A 15,432-nucleotide genomic window follows, 5' to 3' on the forward strand; every position below is an offset into this window, starting at 1 on the left:
CACGCAGCGTTGCCTCTTTGTATCGCAATTGAAATTTTCTGCAATAAATAATCCATTGATCGCGGTTCCCCTGAAGTGGCCTTTATAATTTTTCCTAATTTCTCAATGAATTTCTTTGTTTCAGGTCCCATACAGCCTAAAGTCTCGAAAGCTAGAGGAGTAAACAAATAATTTTCTTTTAAACGCTTATAATGATTGTGTTTAAATCTTTCTGCGTTGTCCGCAATCGACCGCTGTTTCTTGCTAGATTCATTAATGTATGAAGGCGCCAATGTATCTCTTATGGTTACATCCCAAATAAGAGATTTACCATGACTCCATGGAATCAGGGTCATTCCATCAGGTCTTTTACCATCATCTCTAGACATACCTGGCGGTTGTAACATGGTTGGAAATCCTGCTGAAGAAAATGCATGAGAAAAAACTTTGTTGACTTCATCATGCGCAGCAATTTTTTTAATTTTCATTTTGCATGATAAGCCGTGTAAGCCATCCTTTTGAACCATTCCACCACAAACACACTTATGTTCCTCGCATAAACCAGAACCTAAACGAAGACCAACAGCAATTCTAGCAGAGTTGTTATTCAATAGCAAACCCAATTGGCTCGATGGAACTACTTGCAACCACTTTGAAGATTCTTTGGTTGATGATGCAAGTAGTCTTGCACGAGCAACAGGTTCGCTGGAGTCAAACATCTCATCGAATTTACTCTTAATCATCGGCAGATCCCAATTCGTTTGCTTCTTCTTCTTCTCGTCACCTTCTGGAACAAAATCTCGAGGTATTTCCTCAATTAATTCCAAAACACTAGTTTCGATTACCTGAAAACTAAACTTTCTCAATATCTCACTCGACAGTTCTAAAGTAGAATAAACAGACGACAGATAAGCTGGCATCGCAATATCCTCAACTTTCCTAACACCTATACCTCCAAAGCTTAAAGGAAGAGAAGCCTGGTCCCAAGAAAAATCAGACATCTTCACATTCGCAATGGCTTCGAGAGTTGAACGGAAAATCTCGTCAACAGCTCTCAAGCGATCACCTAACAAAAACGCCTTCGAGGAACGCAACAAATAATTAAACCTAGAACTACCGAGAGACTTCCTAAAAACACACAAAGCAGGATGAACATCCATCAAAGTTAAACGATCACACATCAACTTGATAGATTCAACTTTTGCTGAAAACATCCTTTCTAAACCTAACTCAAAAACAGGCGAGCCCAACATCTCCAACGAAGACTCATCAACCCGCTTAATCCCTGGTAACAATGACGAAATCTCAGAGTACATATGAGCCGCTTCACCTTCACTAGCACTCACAAAAAAGACTTCACACTTCTTAGCATTCAAAGGCAACCCTGACAAATCACAAAATTCTAAAATCTTCCTAATATCCCCCAATACTACAGAAAGCACGTCACCAATACTACCATCATCTAAATACCAACCATTCAACCTTGCATCTAATGAATGCGTCATCTTCATAATACCTATGCAGAAACCGGGAGGTCCCAAAGGATCTCCTTGTTGAAACCCTCTCCTTGAAAGAAGAGTTTCATCAAGAAAATAAAGATTAGAAAAATGTCTATAAGACTGTTGCATTAACGCCAACAACTCAGGACAAACGTCTCTAACCTCACCTAGCATGAACTTCCTAAACAACATATTGAAAGCATTACCGAAATCGAACTTAACCAAGGCCATCGGCTTGTCATGCTGAACTGTACAAAACCGACGAACTGCATGAACCAACGCTTCTGCACCTCCCGGAACACCAAACCCAAACTGAACAGGCTTTAACTTCTTAACTAAACTATCTCTGACATTACAACAAGCCACCTTTCCTGCCAAACGTCTCCAAACTATCCCTACTGCAATTGGCCTAACATCGTCTTCACCTTTCATAAGGGCAGTCAACGAAGCCCCGAAAAATATCTTACACACGTCCTGTTGAACCTTCCCACGCTTATCTCTAAAACGAAACCACAAATGGCGCTGACAATCCCAATCCCAATTTCCCCTGATGGAAATTATGAAAGAAATCGCAAAGCAGGTTTCCGGGAGATATAGCTTTTGCGGGAAATAATTTTTGGAGCCCGGGAATTTACGGTTTGTTAATATTCAGCAACAAATTGTTGGTAATTCAATCATCGCTTTTTGTTGCGGTTTCCGAAATTATACCTTGAATTATACATTCATGTGATCAACTAATCACAATTTCTAAGTCAATTTTTGATGGACAATGCTCTGCAGCTCCAGTTGAAATTATTTATTCATTGGACGAACCGAGTGTATACTTGAACGAGATCAATATACACCCGCTGTCTGACAATGAAATAATTTCCATCCCCCCTTCGATTCTTCTTTTATTGGTCGACATAATTGAGTGACGTTCACAACATCCATTATATCTCTTTAAACAAACTCCTTCTTTCGCAATAAAAACCCTAATCAATTTCAATTAAGCTTTTCTATTGCTTCGTAGTGGTATGTACGGAGGGGATTGTATATGTATATAGATGTATATTTATATGTCATATGCAAATTCAAAATCAATTCAATAGCATGCTCTCCATTATACCGTCGACGTTTACCAATTCATAACCATGAATTTGTATTGACCAGTGAAAATGCAATGTTGTTGTAAATATTAATTGGTTTTTAACTGACGAAGAAAGGTGTTTACAAAGTTCGGCTCTATTGAAATTTTAGTTTTAATTAACTGACAATTGTTTGTGGGATGGGGTAAATTATTTATTCGTTCGCACGTCAATGTTTGTCGTTCGTACATTGAAACGTTCACAATAATTGATGCCATTTTCTGAGTTTGTAGTTTCTGCTCAAAATGATCAACAGTACTGCATTCTCAAACTTTCTTCCCATACTTTAATTAGTCCGCATGGTTGTGATGATTTCAACATTGTGAAACGACAAGTTTAAACTGGGTCATTACTAACTGGATTATGTGCCTATTGAATTTTCTCATTGAAACATTAAGCTGTGGTATCAAAAGTCCTAAAGCTTCTTCTTCAAGTTGAGAAGCGGTGGGTATTTAATTTGACTTCGTCAAGAATAGTGGGTTTCAAATACCAATCACTTAAACCGATGCTGCTCCTAGATAGATTTTAATCAGTTAGGGTGATCATTTCTGATCAATGCACACAGATCATGGGATCCTTTGTGCTACCCTGTCATCATGAAAATCTTGAAGCCCTTTTCAGGACCTCATCTACTTCTCAACCTATTGCCTTACGCTCTACACGAATCACTCCAGGCGAGCAAACTGGTCCCTATGATTAGGTACCAAAATGATAGCTAATCCTTAGGGCAGAAAGCAAAGAGTGACTGGCGTCAACCTCGTTTCATTAGACTGTAAATTCTAGAAAGCCACTGGGAGGACAGCTGTGTCTCACCCCTTAGACCTTACACTAATGACAGCGAGCAAGGCAACATTGTCGCCCGAATCACAGTCCTTGTCATTGGGACTGATAAAGCCTGTGATTTACATTCCGCTCGATATTGACCTGGTCCAGTCTCATATTTTATAAGACCAGCCCGTTCGAACGTAAACTTTCTCTGCAGTGGGCCAATATGAAAGCCGAGCCAGACAGAAGCGTCACTCAGCAGCGCGCCACCAAAAGGTCAACCGCCAAACTTTACCACTATTTAGCCCAAAAGCCCTTACATCTAAATTAGACTGACGGACGAGCCACCTTTGAGACGAGGACCTTCGGTGCAAAAAGCGAAATGACAGCGTGTCCAGACGATGGCACATCACTGAATAGCACAACGACCCGACACGGCGACCATATCGTCCCTTTGCAAAGAGTTTTGCACGACATGGAATACATTCCTCGAATATTGATACAGAGAGATGTACCCTCATCGAGTGTACGTTGTCTTTGCGAGGAATCAAAATAAAAGCCGGGAAAAACTAGCATCTCTCAGCGACATAACACCACCAATCCATCCGTCGACCTTGTCCACTCTATAGCCCGAAAGCCTAAGCTCTATGAATAGTCCGGATCATTTTACTCATATAGAAGCAAATTAGGACCCAGCCACATCAGTGAGTAAACTTTTAGACCATGAACCAGCCGGAGAGCTAAAGCTGGCGAGTGAGGCTAAGCAACCAAGAGTCCTGGCAGTGACACGCCACTGAGAAGAGTACCAATCTCGCCAAGCCTTCCTAATGTCTCCTCACAAAGAAATTCCGCTCACAGCGTCCAAAAATTCCCCGAAGTATGTTCTCGAAATATTCGTCGTGAATTTCTGTTGGTTCCAGCTGTCACTATTTTATTGACGGTACGCGTACACATTGTGAGGTTATGACGAGCACCGTATCATTAGCCGCACGAAAACGTTGGTTTGTTGGATGATTATGCGAGAACTCCAACTTTACCGGCGACCATGGCACTTCATAACCAAGATTTAGTCAACAGAAACGTTTTTCTGGTCAGTTCTGACTACCTAGACAACGAACGCCAGAGTCAATATATAGAGATGTGATTGCAAAACAAACGACAAATACACAAGACATTTGAGCAGTTTCGTTTGATAAAAGTGGACCAAGTAAATTCGTATCTAAATTTCACTGACGTTCCCTGTATACGTAAAGTAATTTGAAAGCAGACGAACGTTTAGGGTAGAACTTTTTTAATATCAAAGCCTTCGGATATTGTTATTTTGCTAAAAATTTACAACGATACAGCAAAGGGAAGACAAGAGTAACGGCTAGTCAGTCTAATTTCGAATGAAAAGTATGGAATTCCTCAGTTTTAATTGTAAACGAAAATATTTATTCAGAATGCAAATTGCGATTTGAAACAAACTATTCGAAAATCGCTTCATGTGGAAAACTAATTTGAATTTTCTCCATTTCCATTCCTTAACAAAACATAATTCTCGTAAATCATTTCGGTTTTTATGTTTTTGTTTTCAACATAAATCTCGGAAAAAATGTAAATTTTTGATTTTACATTATTCAGTCAACAAATCGCCCGTGTTGGTTTTTATTTTGGAAATGAACGAGACATTTCAAAAGCATTTACAGCTTTCAGCTTTTAATTGACCAATTATAACTACGTTCGGCAAAAATCGACAAATTATAGATGAAGCAGACTGGAGAGCCGTCAAATTTCAGCCGCCGAAAAACGGCGGCTAGGCCCAAAACGACCCGCCGCCGCCGCCGGAGATTTTGGTCGGCTAATTGCAGCTAGCCGCCGTAAGCCGCCGCCAGAGGTTTAGGTCGGCTAACTCGGCGGCTGGTGCATATTTTATCCAAAAAAGACAAAAAGACGACACAAACCAACAACATTAAATTCATTTTTTGGAACAGTACCGTCACTTGAGAATGTACTCCTACTTTTAATGTCCCTTGCGATGTCTATCTTTAAGATATTTTCTACTTTGATTTTCGTAAGTTTTTTATTTTTTCTTCAAAACAACATTCCAAGAAAAATTGAGAAATTTAAGAAAATTTCCAAGAATTTGTAGAAAATATTGTCGATGGACATTGTTTGTGAAAATCCCAAATTTTATGAAAATCGTAAATATTCGTAAAAATTGCGAAAATTCGATTCGTAAAAGATTTGAAATTTCATGAAAAGCGCAAAAATTCGTTAAAAGCGCGAAAACTTGTGAACAGAGCAAAAATTCGTGAAAAGCGTGAAAATTCGTAAAAAATCGCAGAAATTCGTGAAAATTACAAAAATTTGTCATCCAGCCGCCGCCAGCCGACCTTTTTGGTCGGCGGCTAGGCCCAGTCGCCGCCTGAACTTTTTTAACGGCTAAGCCGTACTTAGCCGCCGCCGCTACACCTTCTTTGGACGGCTAGACGCCGCCGGCGTTTATTTCTCGGCTCTCCACTCTGAGATGAAGGAATTTGTTCATTTTGTCTCTGCTTGACAAATCTACCGAGATGCCCTTTTTTAGGTAGAGACGACAGTGAGCTGGAAAAATTTATTTGTAAATTCAGTGCACTATTGGCTGAATGGTTTAGACGTGGATATGCAAACAAATTTCTCAAAACGGATTTACTGTTCACTCATAGGCTGCTATTTCCAAATAAATTTCCTCAGCTCACTGTCTCTACCTGTATTTAAGCCAAAACATTGGAGATCAAATTGTTTCTGGATGCGGTAAATAAAAAAAAATGGTAAAATTTCCAATTATCTGCAATTGAGGTTCAGAGAGATGCTAATATGACGACTGGGGCGTTTCGACGGATAGAGGGAATATGTCGAATGACAGTTGGTTTTTTGAGAGAGAATTCAATACATTTTCTCAACCAATTTCAAAATCGTTCCCTATATCCGTCGCAACGACCCAGTCGTCATATTAGCATTTCTCTATTGAGGTTACGTTAAATGTATTTGTTGAAGTCGATAGATTCGGTGAAATTTAAATGAAAAATGAGTTCGTCTAAGGGTAGAATAAGCGAAATGGAAATTTCCTCCAGTTTGTATGGATAGACCATACCTGGTTTATACGTTCATTGTGTTGAATTCAGAGGCAAAAGGCTACCAGCCGATTGCATAAATTCTGTTCCGGTCACTCTACTAGTTCTACAACAATACTGGTGGGATATTCTCCCAGCTCGAAAGCGCCAGTAGGACTACTTTTGAGAAGCAAACACCTTAATTAGGGCATGTTGCCCGTTCCAGCTCTGTATTTGTTTTAATTTTATTCGGAGCAACTACATCGTATTTATACCCATTTCTAGGGTATCTCGATCTGATTTCATTCAATTACACCCTTTGATCCTTTTAATTTTGTAGAGTGAAAACACTCTACATTCAGGATTTAACATACTCCCACCAGTTTTACGGAGTATGCATACCAAGCATAGGCGTAGCATACATTTTCCTAATAGTTGAATGAAAAAACATATCAAAAAAGGTCGCTCCATCGCTGAGATGAATTTTATTTTGTAAAATGGATCAAGACTGAAACATTAAGACAAGAATTTAAAACTTTGACGCTACACGTAAAGGCAATAATCTCGAATTTAGTTCCCAAGCATAGGATGCCATCGTGGGATTTCTGTTATTGACCAACTAACGTTGTTGACCAACCAATTCTATGTTTGCCATCTTGGGACTTTGAATTTGTTTTTGCAATGGATTTGGGAGCAACGTCAAACGAATTTTCTTTTAAAAGCTCGCTCAATAACCACTCTCAGTTAACACTGTATACATTTCTGTCGCATCCATATAAACAGCTACCGTTGCGTATATATATTGATTTCCGACTCATCCTATTTCTTTTTACATTCTAGCTGTTTACTTCTTTAATAAAGTTTTCCTACGAACATAATAACCCATCTTCTCATTGTGAATTTCAACTTGACAATCTACTTCATACAAAGAAAGGAAATTCCTCAACACACTGTCGAAATGATTTTTGGTTTGAATTGGGAATGGAAGACTGATGTCACTACATCGCCTATCGAATACCCCCCGATTGGTTGCATTCTGTCATGTCACATTTGTTTTGGTCTCATTTATTGAACTAATTTTGTTTCGAATGGCTGTTTATGCAACCTTTTCTTGGTGTACTTCCGTTTACTATACGAGGGGCACCCTAAAAGTTTCGGGAATCGGGTATTTCCGATGCATAATAGTATTGAATTTGAACATATTCGTAAATTTCAACATTTTTTAAGGTTAATAGCCAACTCAGTTCGAAAAAAGGGTGTACTCAGACATTAGGGCTTATCATTAAAAATTGAACTAAAATTTCACGACTTTGGCAAGTTTAGACCAGGGTGTCTGTTGTTTGGGTCTCAGTATCGATGTAATACCAGCATAGTTCGATAAAAGAATCCTAAAAATATGTATCTAAGGAATCCTAACAGATTTCATCAGAAATTTCGGGAAAAATCGAAAGAATTAGATTCACATGCAATTTCACTGCGAGAGCGGCCCTACAAAATGGATCAGTTTATTTCTAAAATTTGAGATGTAACATGACCTGTTTCCTAGTGAAACAATAGCTTATGTTTCAGTTATAAAAGTCCATCCCTTTCCAGGCAGAACGTTTTTCCGCTTCTGAGATATTAAGGCAGAGAAATTTAAATCACGAAAAAGCCTGATACTGAAGTCTCACTTTGAGATCACATTTTTTGTGCCTTAAGGCCTATATCGTGGCTGTTTCTTGGTTAATTTGCTTTGAGTAAAAGTGAGGAATTTATAATCGAAAAAAATACAGTAAAAATATAAGTTCTCGGAAAGTTTTTAGCGAAATTGTTCTAGGACTACACAATTTGCCAAGGGACACTGACTAAGACCAAACTGGTTTTATCTGCGTATATCAAATTATTTCACATGAATTATGACTTTTCTGATAGCTGAGAGTCCAATGCAACAGCAAAGTACTTTCAATTATCAAAACCTGTTTTTGAGGCAGATCTGTGGAGCTCTGAATCCGTCAGCAGTAGGTGTTTTTAATTTATCGCATTACTACGAAGTGTCAACATTTGAAGGCCGCGTATATGACTTATTACCATTTAGATGGACCATACTTTACATGAGAACATAAAAATACTTTATTAAAAAATAATTATTTAAGAAAAAATAAAAAACGAACAGCACTTCAGAAAATGAATTCCTCCATTTTCAAAAATGGCCGACAAGCCTTTTTATAAATGTTTCTCAACTCATATCAAAATCTTTTTTTTACGATGTTAAGACGTCATTTTACTTAAAAAATGTTGAAATTTACGAATATGTTCAAATTAAATACTTTTATGCGTCGGAAATACCCGATTCCCGAAACTTTTAGGGTGCCCCTCGTATCTGTATTGTAATAACCGTTCTGTATCATCTTCGGCATCTGACTGTAGAGATTAATTCAAATAATTTCAATATAAATTTGAGTTCATATGTCTAGCCTACAGGCGAGTTATCAATTAGCACCAACTTTCCTCAGATATTTGCATACTTCGAGGCGTGGTTCGAAAGCCACATTAGGCCGGTGGTCCAGACTGCACTTGTTATTGACCGTAAAAGTCTGTTAGTGAGGTCTCTTGTCAAATCAAATCATCAGAGCCCTCCACCACCATCATGAGAGTGTGAACTGTGTTCAAATTCGTGGGCCTACATAAGTTTCGCTTAGCATTTGAAATTTTTACATTTTATTTATATGTCTTTCGGTAGATTTGTTTCCGAAGGTTGTTATCAATTAGTATACATGCAGTTCAGGTTCATTGGTGCTGGATTACGCTCGAGGTTAATTACAAGGTACCATACCAAATGAGATTATTGACCGCAGATGTGATATGATATGATATAATAAAAGTTTACCAATAGTATTTACCTTGTGCACCAATCATTGAAATGGTGTTCGCTGCGCTTGTCTGGAAAACTTATGATTAGTACTGAACAAATAATTTATCAAATCGATGATGGAAAAAGATAAAAGCAAAGAAAATCAGAAAATCGATCACATTCGTTTGCCTTTTTCCTTACATGTGCGGAAATAACTCATACGAATTTCATTTCGAAACGTGTTTTGCATTTTTGAATATTTCCATCTAGATAAATATTGACATTCTCAGCATATTTGTTTGTTGTACGCTGATAACTTTGAACAAAATCGAATTTTTCACTGTACACAAACTGAAATTAAGGTATCGGATATGGTGGAAACGGCGCACAATTAAACGGTGAATCTCTGTTATGGTTCATTTTCAATTATTTTTCTTTGTCGCATATTAATTGAAAAAATATTTTCATCGACGTTCACTAAAGCAATGTGTCTGAATGTTTATCCCTTTATCCAATGGACTTACGTCTAACGATTTTTCTTTATTTTAATTCTGCTATTGTCACACTAAAGGATTCATTGATTCATATAAATCAGCATTAGTGGGCATGGGTATCTCTATATATGTACGATGTACGATATAATTTTACAGAAAAAGTTTATCAGAAATGTTTTCCAAGAAGGTTAACAACAAAGAGACAGAGAGAGCAATCGAATCGATATTTTTTTTTGCTTTATCAAAACAATAAGGGACATGTTTGTCTACTGATTTAGATAAATAATTCAATGAGATGTGAATGTAATGACTCCTTTGTAAATGGAAAATGGAGGAATGAAAAACGTCTCTTGTCGATATCATGACGTCACGTTAGTAAGGCGCCGTGACGCGAGTCCACATTACAAAAGACGTAAACTATTGTTTTTGCGCCTGACGATCATAATTCGACGCTTTTCGTCACTCACTCTAATGATGAAATGTGCGTTTTTTCGGTACTGCTCACACCAAGATGGCCGCGTCCGAAAAAGTTACTTTTTCGGACGCAAAGATGATTCTTAGAATTTCAAAGTAATTTCAACGTTCATTCTTGCAAATTATAATACAGCGTACACAAAGTCAAGCATTTTGTTTACTTTTGGTAAATATTTATCGTGCAGTTGCTCGGTACTTTGATTTCATTTGTCGAATCACCGAATTGAATGGAGCAATTGCATGTACCGAACTGACCGAAGGAACTGCAATCGCCGAATTCACTCGTGCACCGTCGACATAATTGAATTACTATCTTAGCCTCCATCTCAATATCGAAAAAGTCGTCTTCGGTCTCGGATTCGCTCATTTTGCGTTTTTTTGCAACACTAAATTATTTTACGCAGCCTTGAGTCGACACTCAAAATTGAACTAGAATGTTAATGCGTCGTTTACGATTATTTGGTTTCTGTGCAACATTGATACATGACGACGGCCATTTTTATTTCCGTAGAGTGATTTTCATTTTCATTTATTTTTATTTAAATTTGTGTTTCGTTTCATTATGATCGTCAGCAGGGCCTATTTTTGAAACTAAGTTCTAAAAGTTCTGAAAAATTCCTAAAGTTCTTAAAAGTTCCAAAAGTTCGTAAAGTTCTTAAAAGTTCTGAAAAGTTCTTAAAAGTTCTTACAAGTTCTCAGATTTATTAGAATAAAATATATTTTAATTTCAATTTTAACAAAAACAAATCAAAATTTTGAGTGGTTAAACGATGTCTAATAATCGTAATGGGGATTTTTGGTTCTTGATCGTTTCGGTTCAGTGACAGCATTCAATACACGTGCTCGTCTCTTCCGAGAGGTTTTTGTGGCTGTGGATTAATGAAAAGACTGTAAATTATAAGCCTCCTTTGCAATAATCTGATCATTTTACTTATAGAAGCATCAATTTGGACGTCAGAGTTAGGTTGTCCAATCTCAAGTGCGATTCCTTCTGGAATGTCATCTTGAACGTCAGAGTTTAGTTGTGTCGAGTCTGCTCTTTGATCTGTACTCTCCGTCGACGTTTCACTTGTAAACTCGCTTGCAATCGCAAGGACAGTTCCTTCTGGAATTTCATCGAGAATATCGTCTTCGTGTTCTAATATAATGTGATCTGCGATATGGATTTCCAATGCTTGAGGGATATCACTTCGACTTAAAGTATTAATTGGACTCTCGTTTTCTTCCCCATTTTGATTGCTAGTATCATCTCCATCGGCATTATTTTCGGGACTTTCATTGGTCGTATCTTCATTTGACGGATTAGTTGAATGTTTCTGAAGTAAGTGTTCTTTCAACGCGGTGTAATGCCATTTTGATTGTGCCAGTTTCTGCGGCTTTTGACTTACTCTCTTCCGTTTATGATAAGTAGGATAGGATTTTGCAGTCACTTTGTATGGTTTATCACAGCCAGGAGCAGTACATTTAATTCTACAAGAAATCGAATCATCCGGATTTCTTGTATAGCTGTCGGATTCGACCTTGAGCTGAATTTCCTTTTTCAGAACCTAAGATTGACACATTGAAAAGTGAATCTGCTTCGAAATTTTCGTATCGAATATACCTCAGCTAAGGCGGGCTTTTGTTTCATCCAATGTATTATGTCATCAAACAGGAAGTCTTGGAATGATCGCTCAGATGTAACGACTGAGATTGAGATTGAGATTGATTCGTTCCTGGTACACTAGAAATGCGTTGGCAATACTCGACTATAGATTTAATGATTCGCGTCTGGCCACCAAGTAGTTTGAATTTTTGTTGACTCAATGTGTTTGGTCCCAAATAATCCACGACTTGTTCGCCTTCCGGAATCATATTAGGCTCGAAATCATTTTTCATATATGCCTCCAATTCCTGGATTGCACTGTCGTCAAATTGAGCCAAACTTGTTACATTTGTGTAGTAATTCAGTTTGAGGATGTTTCTTATATTAACCGGTATCCGAAAAGGAACACATCTTTCCAAGTTGACGAAGAACTCCTGATCATCGCAGTTTTTTAAAATCGAAACCAAATCTTCTGCCATATTATGCTTAATCAGAATTTTGAAATGGCGTTAGAAAACAATTACCGATCTAACTAATAGTTGCGTAATGTAAGCAAACAGTTTACAGTAATAATGCAGTGTCGCACAGATGATTCCTGAAAATTTCGCAACACTAAAGACTGCATTGGCTCGAATTGTTGCTGCAAAGCCTCACTCGGCTGACGTCGAAAGGCTAATAAGTAAGATAAGACCTTCCTAGTTACATTTGAAAGTTTAGTTCTTTCTTATTTTACCTTTCTCAGATGTTTACAATAAGTTCAAAGCCGTCGACCGTTCATCATTGGGTCCAGAGACTTTGTTCGACTATTTGTATGTTAACGCGAATATGGGTACACTGGAAGATTTCGACCCAACTAGTGCCATTCAGATATGGATGGATCTGAAAAACAGAAGAGCAAAATCTTCTCCGAATGCTAAAGAGCAAGAATGGTATCATGACGTATTCAACGAATCTCAAGACAAATAGCTATTTTCATAATAAGGTAGTAAATGGGATTGTTTTGCGCACTAGATGTGAGATTGCCGATACGAGCGAAGCGAGTTCGGCAACACATCGTATGCGCAAAACCCCCATTTACTACCGTGTTAGGAACAAGGTTTTATCTCCTGTAATGTCATAATCACCATAAAAACCAATTTAAAAAAATCAAACTGAAACATCAACACGCCATGACACCGTCACTCATTCATATTCCCCACAAATAAAACACACATCTAGTACACTGTCAAGAAGATAGCGGTGCGCAAATGACCAATTGTCGAAATTTTCAGTTAATAAACCTGTGAATGACGTGTTTAAATCTGACCCATTTTGATTCTAAAAGTGACACTCAAATTGTGAATATTATGACATTACAGGAGATAAAAGAGAATATACCATCCCCCAATCATTGAATTTTAACATGATATCTCACCGAAACAATTTGAAAAACCCTCAATATTTGCCTAAATCTTTTAAGTGTGAAAATTATTACAGATGTTGAGCATTTCTGAAGAATAAATTCTCAACAAGTTCTTAACAGTTCCTAAAGTTCTTAAAGTTCTGAAAAATTCCTAAAATTCCTAAAGTTCTTAAAAGTTCTTAAAAAAGTTCTCTAAAATAGGCCCTGACGGTCAGGCGCAAAAAACGTAGTTCGTAACTCGTGATGAAAGCAAAAATTTTCAGGACACGTCGTAAGCTTGTCCTAACGAGACAAAGCCGACTAGTCTTGAAAAATTTCACTTTTCATCACTCGTAACGAAAAATACTATTTAGGGAAATATATACAGCTACTTTTCGACTTTTATTCCTTGGGTAAATCGTAATCTGGACGTCAACACGAATTCAACGAGCTATCGTTCTTGGCCGAGATATTTCATTTCAAAATGATTTTTATATGGGAATGATCATATTTGACCCATTCTGGAATGATGATTTTTTCCAATCATTGCTTGTTTTCTTGTGAAAAATGTCTATCTCGAAAACGTCTCCTATTGAAATCTTGAGACAAATTTCTGCGCATGATTCTAAGAATTTTGGCAAAAAAAATTGGGTCTCCATGATCTCGTTTCGAAGGTAGTGCTCTCGGAAGTTCCAATACAAGCCCCATATATTTTCACGTAAAATGACTGTTTTGTATGTGTGTGTGTTTCTCGATGTGTTATGAAGGCTGTTTGGCTTGACATTAAATGACTCAAACAAGTCATTTCTTAAAAATGTTGGGCAGTTGGAAAAGTGTTTCAATTTTATGGTTTTGGGTCATTGTTGTAACGGTGGCAACTAGAGTGTCGACTAGAGTATTGGTTTCTTGACAAAATCTCAGAGTTTCGTTAGTAGAACGGTGCGGCATTCTTGAAAAATGTCAGGAAAAGTGTTTCAAATTTGGTTTATTTTTGCAATTTTGGAAATTTCTTTCAGAAAGTCTCTGCGTTTTGTGTGTAGAACGGCTTGGCATTTGTGATGCAATTTTTTGTAATATAAAGAATTGGTGTTAAAGTTACATTTTTGCGTATTGGAGCTTTAAGCGTTACCCTTTCTGATATTAATTCTTTTGTAAGTAAAGGACTTGCGTCACCCTTCCTCTTCTAAGAGGTTTTTGTCTGTTGTATTATAAGTGAAAAAGGTCATGCTACGGATAAAATGATACTAAATTTGTGATTCTCTATTTCAGGACGATCGTACAGCGGTATCAATGATGAACTTATTATGGTCAGTATTGGCATGGCGATAGCGATTGGTGTGTTAATAAGCTTAGCTCTGTGCTATATTGTTCGGGAAAAGTGTCAAAAGCACAGAGAGTATTACGTGTCTGCGTAATTAAAAGCTTTATACTCTTGTTTTGTTAACCTTTTTTCCCCTTCATTTGACCATTTTTTCTTTATAATAATTTATGGAAGTGTTACAAGAATATAATGTTAATGGAAATAAACTAGTAAGTAAGTCTTGAAGATATAGATATATTTTGTCTAACAATAACTGGAGCGCGAAATTTATTGACATGAAATTGTCTATTGTAAGACAAAATGGAAACGTAATGTTTGATAGTTTCTGGATAGTAAAAAGCGAGACTTTTACGAGTGTCATGTGCGAAATATTTTTATTGATGCGACAGTTAAAGAGAAGAATTTGTTTTATCGATTTAAAAAAGAAGAGAAACGACGAACACCAAACATGAAATATGGCATTTTTAACACGTGTGTACAACAAATAAAACGAGAAAATTTCTACACGGCTTTTACTTAGAGAGTTGAAGTGGGTGGGGTACGCGTAATATTTGTATACCACCAAAATGTTTTTCCATTGAAAAATACATTTTTAGAAGAAAAACCATAAAATTATGAAGTATCACGGCGTAGGAATACTTAACATTTCCAGTTGGTTAACATTTATGTTATATTGTTATGTTCAGGCTTGAGAGCCACAGAAAACCAGCCGCCGTTCATATTTGAAGACCTTTACATTATTTTGCGATTAGTCTTTATTTGACTCATCCCACAAAGTGCAAATTTATAATGAAATAAAGGCCAATCGCACAGAGTGCGAATAGTAAAACAAAGACAAATGGCACTTTGTGCGAATAGTGAAAGCTCGGTGAATCGTAAAATAAAGACTAACGACACACACAT

The 15,432-nt window shown here is 37.2% G+C and overlaps 1 protein-coding gene across 2 annotated transcripts in view; it reads left to right on the top strand.

Moving 5' to 3' along the window:
- Positions 1–14,953, top strand: part of LOC119067651 (CREB-binding protein-like) — a 92,047-nt gene extending 77,094 nt beyond the window's left edge. For both annotated transcript variants that reach the window (XM_037170749.1, XM_037170750.1), the window contains one exon: positions 14,478–14,953. The gene's annotated coding sequence lies outside the window, so the exon portion shown is untranslated. The remainder of the gene's footprint in view (positions 1–14,477) is intronic.
- Positions 14,954–15,432: the final 479 nt, after the last annotated feature.

The sequence above is a fragment of the Bradysia coprophila genome, assembly GCF_014529535.1.
Source record: "Bradysia coprophila strain Holo2 chromosome X unlocalized genomic scaffold, BU_Bcop_v1 contig_128, whole genome shotgun sequence".
Classification (NCBI taxonomy): Eukaryota; Metazoa; Arthropoda; class Insecta; order Diptera; family Sciaridae; genus Bradysia; species Bradysia coprophila.